Consider the following 10,058-nt stretch of genomic DNA (forward strand, 5'->3'; position numbering starts at 1 on the left):
GCTGTCAGTGTCAGGCTGAAAGGAACTTTTCCTTATCTGAACTGATAGATAGCAGTGAAGCTTGTTCCCTTGCGTCTACATCTTTCAGTGAAAAAGCAAGATTGGGAAACAGATTTATAACAATACATGGATGCACTGAATTAGAAAAGACAGTTTCGGAGCAATGACAGGCTTTTTTTCCCCTCTGATGCACACTCCACTGGGATATGTCAAATACACTGTATTAAAGCTTTACAAGTTTTGAAAGCTTTCTCAACCTTTTTCTTTTGTTGTTTTTGTTGCTGTTCTTTTTACTTTCCTTGTTTTGTTTTGTCTTTCTTTCCTCTGAATAAGGAACACCCTTTCTAGATTTCTTTGTTGGGAAGAGGATTATAAGTGATAGTTTCTCCTCTTACAGTCTATGCCTAATTGTTAAAACAGGAGCAGCAACTATTTCTTAAAGGAAAACTTTGCAAAAAAATAAATCTGTCACCTCAGCAGAGCAGCCCACATCCATCAATGAAGGATGAAGCTCTCTCAGTGTATCATAAAGGGGCCACTGTTAGAATAAAAATACTTTGAAAAAATCATCCCCCAAATGAATTTATTCAGTTATTTGGAAGATATGAAAATAAGTTTAGTAGATTTAAGTTGTTAATCTTTACAGCCAGATTAATGCAATAATGTGACTCATGACACATTGTAACTAATATTACCTGCGTTCACAAGTTCTGTCCAAGTATTAAGGTTATTCAAGTTTTATATATAATGACACAATAAATGGTATGTCTTCAGGTTTTATTTACCAGCAACGGAATTTTCCTAAGCAAGATCAAACTAATAAATTTCAATTTGGTATCTGTGAATTTTCTTGAGTCCAACAACAGTCCCTCTAATATGTGGACTTTTTTAAGAACATCCCAGAAAGACAGTCCTTGTAACTTGTTTTGCCATTCCTACAACAGAACTACCAAACTGAAAGGCAGCCACAGTTAAAAGCATTCCAATAGCTAGTGGGTTGGTAATGGACTTCATGTGATATCCATCATAGACTCAGGTCATGCTGAAATACTGAAACACTGATACAAAGTTTCCCCCATCCAACCTCCCTACTAGTTCCTGTACTCCTCATTCTGAAACACTTATTAGAAGTCTGCTGTGGTCCCGGAATGTTGTAGGTGCTAAGAACACACCAGTGAACAGCTTACCTTACCTTTAGGAAACTTATAGTCTAATTTGGGATGCAAAATGTAGGTAGGTTATTACAAAATAATGTAATATGATGATGATATAGACAGATGGATATGTGAATATACATGAAAGTGATACCTCATTTTGTGCTGGCATTTCTGGGAAGCTTTCCTGGAAAGAATGATGCACAATTGGATCACTAAGTGATGAGCAAGGATTAGGAAAGTGAAGGAGTATCACAAAAAAAAGAGCCAAACACGTGACCGAAACTCAAATCTAACATGACTGTTCTGTAACTGTGCTAAGCAAATTGCAACGTTTCTGCATTTATTCATCACAACACTCCAATATAGTAAGAATTCTTACAGTTTACAGGTAAGGAAACCAAGGCTCAGAGTTATAAGTGGAATATCCATGATCACACAGCTAATAAGTAGATTATCCATCTGATGAATACCTTTATCATTTGTTGGATTATAATTTCCAGAAATGAGGGAACTACCATAAACAGTATGCACTTAATTTTTGATTGTCAATTAATGCATGAATGATTCCAATGCCATTCATTTATTGCTATATTATGCTTTTATTTTACTAGGCAGAGAAAACAGTTTATATAAATGCCAGGAGGCTAAGTAAAGCATGATTGATGCTTTTAGAGATCTAAAAGTGCTTTAGCTTAACCAAAACTTTTATTTCCTATTTAAAAATTCCCAAATGTAATACAACACATTTTTTCCTCTTAAATTTTATCTACGGTGCAGGTAAGACAGAAGGCTGTTACATATTATTTGGTGTCTTCCACAAATGTGATTTAAAAGTAAAAAGTTAGTTTTGAGTTTCAGGGGAGATATTTACTAGATGTGTGATCATGGAGAAATAAAAATATGAAAGTTTTCCCATGTGTAAAATGCCATAAAATATCTCTCCACCAGCTTATTGTAAGGTTTAAATTGAATCTCCTATGTATGGTCTCTATCAGAGTACCTTCCAATATTGAGCATCAATAAATGTTACTATCCTTTCCCTTGTCCGATTTCTGAATTGAAGCTATTACTTTTCTTGAGTGGCTACTATTTTGTTGTATCAACTGAAAAGCAGGTTTCTTCAATCTATACCATCATTAATATAAAGTCTAAATTTGGGGTGGTAGAAAATACATCATGTAGAAGTGTTTCTTTTATACTATGTAAAATTTAACTTTATTTATTTATTTATTTATTTATTTATTTATTTTAGATTTTTATTTATTTATTTGAGAGAGAGAGAATGAGAGAGAGCAAGCACATGAGAGGGGGGAGGGTCAGAGGGAGAAGCAGACTCCCCGCTGAGCAGGGAGCCCGATGTGGGACTCGATCCCGGGACTCCAGGATCATGACCTGAGCCGAAGGCAGTCGCTTAACCAACTGAGCCACCCAGGCACCCCTAAAATTTAACTTTAATATTGATTTCTAGTTATGTGATTTATTTGAAGGGAAGCTCCAATTTTAGCTTACATTTCTTCAGAAAACAAAGGACACAAATTATAAACTATACAGACTCTGTCTACCATTTATTCACCAACTATATGTGTCATGCCTAATTGGTATAGAGCACTGCACAAGATTCCCCAAGACATAAATCCGTCAGTGAGCTGATAATCTCGTAGGGTGTTTACTACTAGGGTAGTTTTGAAAAGACATGATAGCGTAAGGGTGGGAAAGATATTTGGAATTTAGAATTACATTATTTAAATACTAATTCATTGTGGTTGATTTGAGAGAATAAGGAATGAAATATGATTGGGGTTTTGTACCTGAGAATAGGAAAAATGGTGGAATCATTAATGGAGAGAGGGAACTGAGAAGATGAGAAGTTTTAGGGAGGATGCTGAGCTTAGTTCTGTACATGTTGGACTATCCACATGAGATAAATGATGTAAATTTACAAAAAGCCCATCTGGAGTTTGATCTAGAAATAAAAATTTTAATGCTGCTTGAAAAATGGTTACGTGCTAAATGGGAGTCCCCTGGGAGAAATAGATGATTGATTACTATATAGATAGACATGAGGATAGATAATAAATAAGTAGATAGATTTTATAAACTAAAGATGGAATCTAAACTGGAGGAATATTTGCACTCTGAAGACAGAAGCATAAAGGGAAGCCAGCAAAAGAGAAAGAGAGGAGTAATAAGAAAAAGAAAGAAGGAAGGAAGGAAGGGTAAAAAAGAAAGGATTGTTATTAAAGTTAATTAAAGACTAGGGAATTCTAAATTAAAAAGTAAAAAAAGCACTGTTGGATTTGGCAATGTATTTTTGTTCATTATATGGTACTCAATTTTTGCAGCTTACCTCATACAGTTTAAATTATTAAACATATCAATATGAGGGAGATTCAGTGATGTTTGCAAAAAGCAAAGAGTAAATAATCATCTTTATTAGAGGCTTTTAAAAATACCTTTCCTTAGTAGAGAGGGATTAATAGAGTACATCCTACTTACTTTCATTAATCTAACTTCCAGGAACTTTAGGAAAACTTCAGGGAGAAGGATATTTCACATATATAGAATAGTAACTTTGTTAGTGTGAATCCACTGGTATTTTTATATTAATTTATTATGGATTGAATCCTATTTTTATGATAGTTTTTTCAACATAATACCTTAAAACCGGAAAAAAAAGAGTAGTAAGACAACTCAAAATCAGGAGAAACACTTAGTTAAAATTACAGTGTTAGTCATTGTTAAAATAATAGTCACTTGAACCTTTAATACATCTCCTCATAGTTAAACCTGGCATCCAATGTAAGCTTTTTTTTTCTTGTTGTTGGTGTAAAGACTCAAGGTTTATATAAACTTAGTCAATTATTAAAATTATTTCATTCTACTCTATTGCTTTGGTTGCTTAGGAGGATTTTTTTTCTCATGATACTTAAGTTTTACAAATATTCCAAAAGAAAAACAAAACAAAACAAAAAAACAAATCTTCCAAAAGAGTCCCCCAAACATGGTTTCTTTCAGGAAGTTATTGCTTTTAATTTGTCCTACCATGTTATTAACACTTGAGGGATAGTTCAGATAAACAGTTTAGAGAAATAGTTTTTTAGCTAAGCATTTTGCAAAATTATGGTTATTTTAACTATAATCCCTTGGTTTATATGGGAACATTAAACACTAGGAATATGATATTTCCAGCTGTACTTGTTCCTAAATTATTAGAATTCTTTAAAAATTGCTCCAGTAAATGTTGGCAAACTCGCTGTTGATCCAAGGTATGTAAATAAGTGATTGATATCTTTAAATGAAGAAACATATCTTCACCATTAGGGATATTTAGTTATTCCATGCCAGTGTCAGAAACAATACGCAAGTATTCACATACATAGAGAAGCACCATAACCTATATAAGTTAAAAATAGCAATGGTTTAATGAAGAAACAAATGCATTATCTTCACCCTTTCATTTAGCATCACTGAGTAAGTAATAGAGCACACCTGTTTTACGAAGAATGTATCAAAAGAGAAGATTCCCATACTTTTTTGTCTCATGGCTAAGTTCACCCAAATGAACGGATGTTCTCGAGCCTGGACCAATTATATCACCATCCAGGTTCAAAAGGAAGGCCAAATAAACCTGGGTCTATCCTTCTAGGATTGTTTTAAATGCAGATCTGCTCGCTCTGAGTGTCTTTGAATGAGTGGCATATCTCCTTCAGTAATTCTATTTCATTAAAAGGGCATATTGTGGCATGGTGGCCATTAAGAGCTCTTTCTTCTTTTCTGAGCTTTAATTTTTGAGGGTTATTCCTCCTCTTTCACTCCATGTGGTTCATGGGATTGTAACACAAAGATATACCTTCTTCCCCACTACCATGGTGGGTTCATATCCTGGGGTGGGACAAAAAAATAATTTGAAAAGACTTATATATACACTGTGAAACAGAGGGCTACCTTTTTTTTTCCTGAGATCAGTAATTGTAAGCCTTTCCCCTCCTGAGATCAGTAATTGTAAGCCTGGTGTGACTGGAGTCATACTGATATAAATTATAAAGATACTTTCTGAAAATGAAGCCAACAGAAAATGAAAAGCAGAGAGAGAGAAAGCATCCAGTAGTATTTTGAACTCAGGTTCTAGCTTGAACACTGTCCCTTTCTCAGATACAGAAGTTAACAAATTACATTTCAGTCTAAGGTAGTTTGAGTTGAGTATAGGCCATTTGCAGTTGAAAAACTACCTTTTGGCAAGCATATTAGGTTTAGTTTGAGTTTTTCTTAGGAATATTCAGGGATAAGAAGAAAAGGGAACATGATACTGAGCCATTACTCTAAAAGTCCTCTGCAAGTCCATAATGAGTATCATCTGGTATGTATTCATTTATTCAACATTTTTTTTTTTTTATTGAGTGTTTCCATTGGGCCAGATGCTGTTCTAGGAAATGCAAGTACAGTTATCCCTCAGATAAAGATTCTGAAACCTTTAGTGTGGAGTGGTATACATTAAACTCATAAATAATTTCAAATAGTAATAAATGCTACACAGGAAAAAAATACCAATGTCTATGGGCTGTTAAGAAATGGGGAGTTAGGGAAAGCTTCTCTGAATAGAATCTTTAATGATGAGGCAGTCTAACACACAATAATAGAGGAGAATAAAGAAAAAAATGAGCTTGTCTTGCTCAAGAGACTTAAAGAAGGTCAGTACATTGAGACACAGGGAATGAGTTGGAGAGCAGTAGCCAATGATGCTGGGGGCTAGGGTGTTTTGGGCTATTCTCATGAGTTCGTATTCTAATTTTGAAGGAAAATGGTTGGAACATTTCCAATAACACAATGTTATAGTATTTTCTTTTTAATTCCTACTAACTGTTCTATGGAGACTCTATCAAGAAAGAAAGAGTGGAGCAAGAAGGCCGACAAGGATACCATGTTGTGACATGGGAAAGAAAGATATTGCATGGAGTAAGGTGGCAATGGATATTCTAATAAGTAATCAGATTAACTATATGTCTTGGAAAAAGGTATAATGAAAACTGACAAATGGTTGGGGGTGTGGAGGGAAGGGATGGTCAATGTTAAGAGAAATTTCAACGATAAAACATGTGCTAAAACTGTGGGAGAACCTTGTGTGCCCAGGGTGCTTTTCTGTTCTCATGATTAGAATTACCTGGACTCCAAAAAGAAACAGCCATAATGATTTAAAGGTTTGCTTTCAATTTAGAAATGTCTGAGTTCCATCCCTAACTCTACCATTTCTTGGATTCACAACTCTTTATTTATTCCTTCGACACTTGTTAAGCAAACTGATGTCTGTTGATGCGTTAGGCATTGGAGAGACAAAGGTGAACAAGACAGCTATATCCTCTAATCGTAGTGGAGAGGCAGGCAAATGCCAACTAAACAAATACAGAAGTAAAATAGTCAGAAATTATAGATAAGTGCTACACAGGAAATAAGTTGGAATAAAGGAGACTGTCTTTAGATGACATGGTAGCCACAAGAGTCCTCTCAGATGAAGTGATTATCTCTGCTGAGATCCCATTGTTGGGAGGAAACAAATTAAACAGAGATTGAGATAAGAATGTTCAAGAGGTAGAATGGTGTACAAAAAGCCTTGTGACTTGAGTTTCTTCATCTATATAAGGGGGATGATGATAATCTTTATAGAAACATTTTTGAGAATTAAATAACAGAAAGCCTATGCAAGACTAAGTATAGTTCCAGAGGCATAGTAAACATTCAATACAGGTTGCAAAACTCTCCTAATTAGTAGAATTGTTAAAATAGGAAGTGCATATTGCATTAGTGTTATGTGCAATGGTTTAATTTTAGACAGTGCACCTAGTTGTGAAGGCCCCATCATTTATATACAAGCTTTATATAGTCTCAGGCAAATTGCTTATTAAGGTCATAGAATCTCAGATTCCGCTTCAGAAAAATGGGCTCAGTCCTGGCAGTCAGCCTCCCAAGCAGGGAAGACAAGGGCAGAGACAGTCTGAAGGGACAGAAGAAGGTCATTAGCTCAGGTTTATAGATGAGGACACTATGGTAAGAGATTTCATATAATTACCAAATACTAGAGGCAGATTCTGGATCCAAAGTCTATGATAGATTGTATAACTGCCCCCTCATTACTGGTGTATCTTAATACATTACATTCCCCTTGTGTAAAATTTAAAGCTAAAAACTATGTAGATGACCCTATACTCATGTAGGAAACTTAGAACGTTTTTTCATGCTCTAAGACAGAAGTTTACAACCTAGGATAGGAACATGAAGGGGTCTCCCGGGGGACACTTGGCAAAATGTAGAAACATGCTTAGTTGTCAGAACAAGTGTAAGGAAAGAAAGAGTTGCTATTAGCACTTGGAGGATACAGGCTAGAGATACTGCTAAACATCCTATAATACTGAAGACAGGCTCCTTTGACAAAGAATTATTCTGTTCAAACCCAGGATTAAGATAATAAAGAGATACATATCCTACTGATGTTGGAGGAGGTGGTGTATACAACAACAACAACAACAACAAATTACAAAAGTTCTGAAAGGGATCAGATAAAAAGATTCAGGAATATACAGAAAGTAGTTTCCTAAACTACAAGGGATAAAAGCTTTTACTTTCTCTGGAAGCTGTAATCTGTAAGAACGGCATGAGGGATGGTCTCTATAAATAACTGCTTTTTGATGTAACTCACCTTTGGAAATACGATATTGCTTTTCAGAAGTTGTAATACGGAGGAAGATAGTAAGTTTTAAAACCTAGATATTTTGCAAACTCGCAGTTCTTAGGTATAATTTCTGAAGTATGTGATGACAAGTAGATAAAAGATCAATGAGCTCTCTTTCAGGAATGAGGGACAAAATTTCAGAAGGCCTATATTAAATCTTACTGATGTACATGCTTCTGATTGGGAATTTGAAAAATTTAATAATTCAAAATCTTGTTTCTATCCTGCAGTGAGTCTTTGGCAGTTTTCTGGCCATCCAATAATTGATAAATTCTCTTATGCCCTTACATTTTGGCAGGAAATCTTTTGGTGGAATCTATCTATTTCAAACCTCATGGGCGAGGAAGATGACAATAGGATAGGTAGCAAGAGTTGATTGGCTCTGCTAAAACTGTGAGTCATAACCATCTGCTCAGGTGTCTAACAAAAAGTAGAAAGAGCCTCAGTTAAAACGGACATATGCTAAAGTGAATTTGGGTATGGTTAAGAGCAAGAGCTCTGGATTCAAATCCAAATACTATCTGTATTTACTGTCTGCTTGTCCTTGAGCAAGTAACTTAATAGATGTGAGTTCCACCTCATTCTCTTGAACACTAAAATGGACATGAACAATAGTACTTACTTCATAAAGTTTTGGTAAGACTGTGGAATCATAGACCCGTACCTCTGGAACAAATAATATATTATATATTTAAAAAAAAAAAAGAAGATAGTAGGAAGGGAAAAATGAAGGGGGGGAAATTAGAGTGGGAGATGAACCATGAGAGACTGTGGACTCTGAGAAACAAACAGGGTTCTAGAGGGGAGGGGGGTGGGGGGATGGGTTAGCTGGTGATGGGTATTAAAGAGGGCACGTAGTGAATGGAGCACTGGGTGTTATACACAAACAATGAATCATGGAACACTACATCAAAAACTGATGATGTAATGTATGGTGATTAACATAACATAATAATAAATAAATAAATAAATAAATGAAGTTTTGGTAAGGAACAAGTAATATAATACATGTAAAGTTACTAGATGAAGGTCTAACATTTTTATTTATTTTTTTAAATTTTTTTTTTAAGATTTTATTTATTTAAGAGAGAAACACAGCGAGAAAGGGAGCACAAGCAGGGGGAGTGGGAGAGGGAGAAGCAGGCTTCCTGCCAAGCAGGGAGCCCAATGCGAGGCTCAATCCCAGGACGCTGGGACCATGACCTGAGCCGAAGGCAGACGCTTAATGACTGAGCCACCCAGGCGCCCCTAACATATTTTTAGAAGTGCTATCTTTACACTGGAATGAATGATGAGCTAATGAAAAACTGGTATATTGTGATTTATTCCATTGTGAGATCACATACTCAAAACATCTCTCTTCATATGGATTCAAATTAACTGCAAATTAAAGCTATTGAATATGGTATTTTAAGAATAGCTAAACAGAGGAGTGCCTGGGTGGCTCAGTCCGTTAAGTGTCTGCCTTTGGCTCAGGTCATGGTCTCAGGGTCCTGGGATCCAGCCCTGTGCTGGGCTCCCTGCTCAGTGGGGAGTCTGCTTCTCCTTCTCCCTCTGCCCCTGCCACCCCCACTCCGGCTCTCCACCCCCCCCCCAAATAAATAACATCTTAAAAAAAAGAATAGCTAAACAGAACCTGCTGGGATTTAACAATATATTTATTAACAATGCAACTAGAAAATATTTTCTAACACATAGAACAAAAAAGAATACCATTAAATAATACTTGTTCTGGAACTGATATAAAGGTTACTTCCATGGCCCTTAAAAAGAATGATGCAACAGGCAAACCTGAACAATGGCACACTCTAATTTGGGCTCTTCCTTTGTAGACTGTCCTTACATACACTGTGAAGAGTTTTTCTTCCTTTAAATAGAGTACATTAATTTGCCTGAGTAATTATAATGTTTCATGAGATGCTTTTTGGAAAGGAATAGGACCTCCTTCACTTAAAGGTGGGATAGGTTATGCTTTGGACTGGGGAGAAGAGAATTGTGGGAGAATTGTCTCTTGGAGCTCAAGCCAAGAAACACACGAGATGGAGAAAATCAGGCTCTCATGTCTATTCATGAGTCGGGGAGCAATCTCATGCTATTCCGAGCTGAATTGGGAGAATTGGATATTTAGTTATTTAAATGCTGGTAGTTATCTTTTTACTCTCTCCATAGTTAGAGAGGGT

Source organism: Mirounga leonina, unplaced genomic scaffold, assembly GCF_011800145.1.
Source record: "Mirounga leonina isolate KUSES-001 unplaced genomic scaffold, KU_Mleo_1.0 Mir_176, whole genome shotgun sequence".
NCBI classification, from domain to species: domain Eukaryota; kingdom Metazoa; phylum Chordata; class Mammalia; order Carnivora; family Phocidae; genus Mirounga; species Mirounga leonina.